The 8,393-nt window shown below is 37.3% G+C and overlaps 1 non-coding gene across 1 annotated transcript; it reads left to right on the top strand.

Moving 5' to 3' along the window:
• The first annotated feature begins 685 nt into the window (after positions 1-685).
• On the top strand, positions 686-788 carry LOC120069866 (small nucleolar RNA R71). Its single transcript, XR_005479713.1, has one exon. It is a non-coding gene; the product is annotated as a small nucleolar RNA R71 (small nucleolar RNA).
• The last annotated feature ends 7,605 nt before the right edge of the window (positions 789-8,393 follow it).

Genomic DNA, 8,393 nt, shown 5'->3' with positions numbered 1-8,393 from the left:
ACGATGCTTGGCTTTAAGCAACGCATCATTCTGGGCGATGTACTCCTTTAATAGGTTCTCAAGCGGAGATCCTAAACTCGATGCCTGACCTCCTCTATTAAAGGATTGTTGGTGTGGTTGATGCGTTGGCTGGAATGCAGGCGGCGGTCCTTGCCTTTGCTAATGGTTCGCCCCTGGGTGGTGCTTCTGTTGATTTCCTATCCAAGAAAAATTTGGATGGTTCCTCCATCTAGGATTATATGTATTTGAAAATGGGTTATTTTTAATGAAGCATACTAATTGTGGATTTTGTGGGCAATCAGCATAGGGATGGGGATCTCCACAGTCCACACAGCTAACCATAGGCTGCACGAATGTGTCTACCTGATTTACCTTTTGCTGAGTTGATGCATTCCCTAATGACATGTTCTGCAAAAGGTTGATCATAGTAGCCACTTGTGTAGAGAGTGTGGCTATTGCGTTGGAATCGATAGAATTAACATTCTGAGATCTCCTCTTCCTGTCGGCTCTTGCGTCATACGTATCGTCCACCCATTCCATGTTGTGCTTAGCAATGCGGTCTATTATTTCCTTAGCTTCAATATAGAATTTATCCATAATTCCACCAGCTGCAGCTGCGTCGGCTGCCATCTGTGATGCTCTGTTCAATCCACCATAAAAATTCTCCATCCCGATGGTTAGTGGTAATCCATGGTTTGGGCAATTTTTTACCAATCCCTTAAAACGCTCCCATGCAGCCATAAGGTTTCATCTTCTTCTTGCTCGAAGTTCATGATCTCTCGATGACTCCTTGCGTTGGTGGTGGGTGGGAAGTATTTTTGCATGAATTTCTCCACCAACTTCTCCTAGGTTGTGATCTCACCAAGCTCCAGTGAACTTACCTATTGCTTTGCATCATCACACAAAGAATATGGGAACAAAGATAGCCTGATCGCTTCTGGGGTGATTCCAGGAATCACAAATGAGTTACACGTTTCTATGAAACGTTTCATGTGGGAGTAAGGATCTTCTCCATGACCACCCCCAAATTATCCAGCAGTTTGGAGCATTTACAGCATCACAGATTTCATCTCGAATCTTGTCCCATCTGGCGTTGGGTATGATGGAACACGAGACATACGCAGTGGAATTAGGATCTAATTACACTCTAATTGATTTAAATTCAAAGAAAACTAGTATGCAATTGAAGGGAAAAAAACAGTAAATATAATTACATTGAAGCTCCTGAAATCCGCTTTTCCTCGTTGAATCTCGACCCGAACACGAACGGACCATCACTAGAGTTGACCTACTATCCTCTAGACTCAGAACCGGGTTGTGGGACCTGGTGGATGAAGAAAAACCGAGAGAGAGAAAGGAGATGGAAAATGAAGGAGAATTTGGGTAGGGTTTGGGTTTGTTTTTTCAGCCCAATTTTGAAAACAAAATTGGCAAATTGACAAAAGACTTTAATTTAAAATCAAAAGCCCATTTATAGAAAAAACCATGCAACAATTGCATGAACCAAATCCATAAAAACCCAACACCTATAATCCACTATCTTAGTGGGCTTAATGTCTCCACTATAAGCCAACACCTAGCCCACTATTTTGTTAGTGGAATTATCCAACAAAAGTTTGGATTTTCCCACTAACTATAGTCAAAGGGCAAAATAGTCATTTGGTCAAAGTCAAACTTTGACCAAAAAGTCAATATTTTGACTTTTTATGATTTTTTCTGTGTTGACTAATTTTGACCTTCCGAGCATGAATCCGCATTCATTTTCTCAAAATTCAAATCACATTTGAATATAAGATCGGTCAAAGTTTGACTTTTCCAAAGTCAAAAGTCAACTCTTTGACCTTTTACATCTTTGACCATTTCCATCATTTCTGAGCTTCCGAATATGAACGTATTCATATTCTTGATATTTAAATCACATTTAAATATTAAAGTTGTATCTCTAAACTGAAAAACCCGACCACTATATCACATATACTTGTCGGTTTCTCTCTCTTCACCTAATTCGAACAATTCGAATCATTCTATCATACTGTTCTAAGTTTATTCCATATGAGCTAGTAGGGGAACCTAATGAACCTATAGATCATGTGCTCCAACGATCCAAGATTAGCTGGCTAAACTCTTTACACGGAGCTAATCAACATTCGTTAACTAACGGGTCATTCCACTAGAGTCCCCACTCCCCTCATTATAGATATATTTGTGTCCATTTGATATAACCATGATTAGTAAGCTAATCCTTCACAGGTTGTTCGTAATCTCGGCTGGGTCATAAAAACCGTTTTACCCCCGAGACTACATCTTATTCCTTAAGTTCCACTGATTCTCTAATGAACAATTGGTTTAAGGTCCAACCTATAAACTGAATCCCTCTCGGGCCAAGGAGAGGGTGGGGCCCCTTGTTCAAGACCTGAAGTCAGTACTAAAGGGAACAACCTATCTACTATCCCTATAACGGGTAGGAGTGAATTCTGTCTTGCACCCTATGTTCCTAGCTATCCACCCGATCTTACACATGAAATAGGAGGCTTATTGGGCCAGCGATGATGAGCTGCCCTCACCTACGCAGATCCAAGGATAATTCCGAGTAAACAGGAATTCATAGTTAGCTCAGGATTAAGATTAAGTTACCTAGGTCATCAATTAGCAAAATAGTCAGTTTTATACATAAAACGACATTTAGAACGTAAAAAATGACTATTTCATGGTTCAATCTTATGTAAACTCATTGCATAGGATGCCCTCACTCACATATCTCTATATGAACGATTCAGCATCACATCGTTGTACTCATTACAAAGTGGGCTGCATCCATAGTGTCTTCAGAATAAGGCGCCCAACCTTATTCATATACTATAGACCATTTTGGCTATATATTTGAACTTGATTCACCTTTATGTCACTATATAAAGTTTAAACTACATTAAATAGCCTCATGACCTTAGTTTATTGGATTCAAGATTACAATTTCAATAACAACTTTATCGAAAAACAAAATAGAATATGTTTATTAATTTACAAACTACGAGTTTTAGGACATAAAATCCAATAGGGTATATGATTCCTGGTGAGAAATCATACAATACAGGATACGCATACTCCCTTATGGGATGCGTACTACTGTTTGCCATTAGGATCGGATTTTGCGCAGCGTGAACTAGTTGTTGAGTTAAGTTCTAATTTACCTGTTCGTCCGCCATTTCTTGTTGCCTGTTTCGTTGTCTGAGAAGTTGTTTCCTTAACCTTCAACGACGATTAGATCAATTTCTTCGTCGGAAGGTCCTTTCAACTTCGGGGTTGTATATAAGTTCAGAAGTGCTCTCCCTGCTCATAAACGTTCACAAGCTTAGGCTTAGCTCGTAATACTCCTTCGGCTGAAGTGTTCCTACAAAATATACAAGCACAATTTCTGGTTAATTTTGTTGCTGAATCCCCGGCAATGGTGCCAAAAACTTGTTCGTTGCTATCGTGATTCGAGCTAGGAGTGTATTGTATAAAATAATTTGGAAAAATAAGTATGAATGATACGCTGGTATATTCTTAACGCGTTGATGCGTTAGAGATGTGCAACAAAACGCGTGACACTCCTCTATTGACGTTCAAGTTTTCCTAAATCAGACCCAAGTATAAATCCAATTTAGGTTCTTGGTAAGTCTAGGGTCGAACTCAAGGATTCAGATTAAGCGAACGCAAACCTTGCATTGTAATTGTTGTAGGGGTATCCTAAATGTATAAAGAAATGTGTTATTTACACTAAAGTGCTGTGTGTGTGCAAGAAGATACAAAAGGGTTGAGCAGAGAATGATGGGTCGTGTGAAAATGGATTTTTAATGCAAGTGGTATGCGTCGATCTAAGTTGAGTGTACACGAACTAGAATGTGATGTGAGTGAGATGATTTTTTATCTTTGTTTATGCGTTATACTATATTCGACACTTCTCAATGCGAATAACATACAAAACCTATCTCTAGGATATATGCGTCAAACACAGAATGCAATAAACCACCAGTAATTCTATCTCTAGATGTATATTCATTCTACTTGATGCTGGCTTACTTATTCTCTCAAATAGTCTAAGCTAAAGATGCTTTTACCAATTTTAGTTGGCTTAAGCGTTTGAAATGGAATTTTGCATGAAGTATAGATGCATCCAACATAAATAAGGAATAAACAATGGCAAAATGTGATAGATCAAATATGTGGATTTATAAAGAAGCAGAATGTCTTTACAAAAGCAATACTTAATCAGATGAAAGGACTAAAGCGATAAATGGGATGAAAGGAAATGAGTCAAGCCGTAGAGTACAATCTCTTGTATCTTTTTGGCTCAATTCTAGTTGTGTACAATCACTTGTATAAGTTTTGGATGAAGTGTCTCTCTCAAGCTCGGCTTCCTCCGCTCCTTGATTGGTGGTGGTGGTGGTTCTCTTACCTTTTGCTCTTCTCGGCACCACATCACAGTGCTAAAAATCTAAAACTACGACTAAGCTAATACTGAGACTAAGAACTGAGAGTGAGAGCTTGGAAAATTTCTTAACTTCGAACTCTGGAGGGATTTCTTCTATTTATAGGTGTTGGTCTTCTCCAGCTTGATGATGGGTAGCATTAAAGTCCATGCCCTGGTCAGTCGCCTGACACTCAGATGCTTTTTAGATGTCGCCTGCTGCAAGTGCCCATGCTTGCAAGTGGTGATTTGACACAAACAGCCTGAATCAATGAATCTTCCTTGCGTTGAATCCCTTCAATGCATGGCCCATGCGTTAGCCTTTTGCCTGCGACACTTCTTAATCATGTGTTAGCCTTTTGTTGAAATCCTACAATGTAATGCGTTAGTTCCACAGTACTTTAGTAATAAACATTCCTTTGCATAAGTTTGTTAATGTTTGAGTAATTCCATGCATTTCATCTAAAAACGAGGAGAATTTATCATTAAAAACCTTAATTGTTCCAACTTAAGAGCCCCAATAACTTGTATTTCTACAAGTTATCACTTGCTGACGTAAAGAGATGGTTAGCAACACAATTCCAAATGAAAGATTTGGGTGATGCTCAATACGTTCTAGGAATATAGATCTTTCAGAATCGAAAGAATAGAACTCTAACACTATCTCAGGCATCTTATATTGACAAGATGTTGTCAAAATATAATATGCAAAATTCCAAAAGAGGTATGTTACTTTTTAGACATGGAATTCATTTGTCGAAAGAACAGTGTTCTAAGACACCTCAAGATGTTGAGGAAATGACAAGAATTCCATATGCATCTGCAGTTAGGAGTTTGATGTACGGATTGTTATGTACACGCCCTGACATATTCTTTTCAGTTGGAATTGTCAGCACGTTCCAATCCAATTTGGGACACAGTCATTGGACTTCTGTAAAAAACATCCTCAAGTATCTAAGGAGAACGAGGGACTATGTGCTTGTGTATGGACTTAAGGATTTGATCCTCATAGAATACACTGATTCTTATTTCCAGATTGACGTAGATTCAAGGAATCTACTTCAAGATCAATTTTCACTCTCAATGGAGGAGCTATAGTTTAGAGAAGTATTAAGCAAAGTTGTATCGCTGACTCCAAAATTGAACCAGAATACGTGGCTGCATGTGAAGCTACTAAAGAAGCAGTATGGCTACGCAAATTCTTGGCTGATTTAGAAGTAGTTCTAGATATGCTACGCAAATTCTTGGCTGATTTGGAAGTAGTTCCAGATATGCTACGCAAATTCTTGGCTGATTTGAAAGTAGTTCTAGATATGCACCTACCTATCACACTGTATTGTAACAATAGTGGTGTTGTTGCCAACTTGAAAGAACCAAGGAGTCACAAACATGGAAAATATATTGAGAGAAAGTACCATCTCATCAGAGAGATTGTACACCAAGGAGATGTGATCGTCACAAAGATAGCCTCTGAAGACAACCTTTCTATTATGAGAATCCAAGAAACATATCCATGGCTATAGTGTGTGGTGACATAAAAAAGATCAAGTTAATAGTATACAACCTAAATGGTCTAATAAGTATATGGATGAAATTGGGTATATCATCTTGGTAACACTATTGTATGCAGACCATTTTGTAGGTAATACGAATGATGTGATCCACAGATCATTCATGCAGAGACATGTGAGTGGAGGCATCTTATGCAATGAGTTTGCATATAGACTGGACTATGAAAATAGTCACTTTTCTTTATAACGATCGTTTACTATTAAAACTGACTATTTCATTATTAAGTAACCTAGGTTAACTCGATCTTAATCCTGAGTTAGCTATAAACTTCTATTTATTCTGGATTATCCTTTGATCTGCATGGGTGAGAGTAGTTCAATAACACTGCTCAATAAGCCTTCCATTTTGGGGATAAGACTGGATGAATAGCTAGGGACATAACCCTGCAAGATGGAATTCACTCCTACCCAATTTAGGCTTAGTAGAGAGGTTGTTCTCTTAAATACTGATTCTAGGTCTTGAATAATCGGGGCCCCGCCTTTTCATGATATAGAAAGGACTTTATTCATAAGCATTATGAATAAAAAAATTGTTCATTAGAGGGTCAATAGGAACTTAAGGAACGAGATGTATTCATAAGGGTAAAATGGTGATCTTAACCCAACTGTGATTATGAATGACCTATGAATGATCGACTCACTGATCATGGTTATATCAAGTGGATATAATATATCTACAGTGAGAGGAGTTCAACTATGGGCTTTAGTGGAGTGACCTATTAGTTAACGAATGGGGGTTAATTCGATATATTGAGTTTAGCCAATTAATCTCAGATCGTTGGAGCCCATGATCTGTAGGTCCGCGAGGTCCCCCTACTAGCTCGTAAATGGATTAGCTTTAGAGTAGCATGATAAGTTAATTTGAAACATTCAAATTAGAAATAAACGAAATAGGAGAATTTATATTTAAATATGGTTTAAATATATGAATGTGGATTTGTATAAAATTAGTTTAATATTTGATATTAAATTAATTAGAATTAATTGAATTATTTAAACAATTATTTATTAATTTTATTTTAAAATTAATTTATGAAATTAATTTTATAAAATTAATAATATTTTCAATTTTAAAACAAAATGGATTTTGAAATCATTTGATAAAAAATTGAAAATTAGAAAATTTACACAAAATGGAAAAAATGAGATTTTCCATTATCATCTTCAACTAGCTCACACAAAACCCATTTTACATTTGCTTCAATTACTCCAAGCATGAGCTGTATCTCATGCAGCCATTTTTTTTGCATGATAACCTACAATAAATATAGAAGATTGGAGTGAAATTGAGGCATGCATTAAAAAAAATTTCCTAAAAAATTCGGGTTGAAGAAAAAATTCTTCAAGTGGGTTGTAGCAGTGAGCTTCTCTCCAAGTTTCTTTTTGTTCAAGCCATTCTTGAGTCCCACAACTCATTCTAAAACTCCAAGAGTATAGTGGGGAAGATCTTGAGGTGGTTCACAATAAGTTTCGGAGAAGATAACAATTGAGAATCAAGATATTGAAGAGTTCTAGAAAGGTATAACTTCAAACCCTCTTATGTTAGATGAGCATGCTTTAGTTACTGTCAAAATTAATGAATTAGAGTGCTTATTGATCCTTGTTGCTTTCGCTGCATGCTGATATACTCTTACAATTGGTATCAAAGCGTCATATAAGCATTCAGTTCAGTTTAATTTTGATGTGGTGGGTGTTTTTCATGAGTTATATGCAACTGGTGCACTTATATGGTTTTCTAAGTTTTGGCATTTTATTTCTCTTTGATTTCTTGATTAAATTTATAATTGGCTATTGATTCATGAGCTTATATGTGTTCTTAAGAGTCAGTAATTTATTTGGAGACATTAGAGTTGAAATTAAGATGTAATTGAAGAAACAAGTGAAGAAGGTTGAGTTGCAGATTCCAGTTTTTTAGCCTCTACTCAAATATCGTCATTTAGGTTTAAATGCTAGACGACTGTTTAGCTACGAGCGCTAAACGATGTGAAGAAAAGCTAGACGATCGTGTAGCTATGGGCACTAGTCGTTGAAGTGTTGTGTGCTAGATGATCGTGTAGCAATGGGAGCTAAACGATGTGAAGAGGTGCTATACGATAGCACTCCACGATCATGTAGCTTTGCGCGACAGCTAAACAATGTGAAGAGGTGCTATGTGATAGCACTACACGATCATGTAGCTTTATACGCACGTGAAACGATCAAGAAGAGGCGCTATACGATTGCGCCAAGCGATCGTGTAGCTCTACCCGACACTAGACGATGGCGATACACGATTGTTGCAAGACGATGGCAAATTTGTACCAATCGAGTTTCTTAGGGTGTCCTAAGGTTGAATACAGGAATTTGTACCAATCGAGACAAATAAGTGTGAATAT

The sequence above is a fragment of the Benincasa hispida genome, chromosome 5 (assembly GCF_027475165.1).
Source record: "Benincasa hispida cultivar pf3 chromosome 5, pf3_genome.v1.1, whole genome shotgun sequence".
In the NCBI taxonomy this organism is placed as follows: domain Eukaryota; kingdom Viridiplantae; phylum Streptophyta; class Magnoliopsida; order Cucurbitales; family Cucurbitaceae; genus Benincasa; species Benincasa hispida.
Note: the sequence above shows the minus strand (reverse complement) of the source record. Positions and strands in the feature narration are given on the sequence as shown.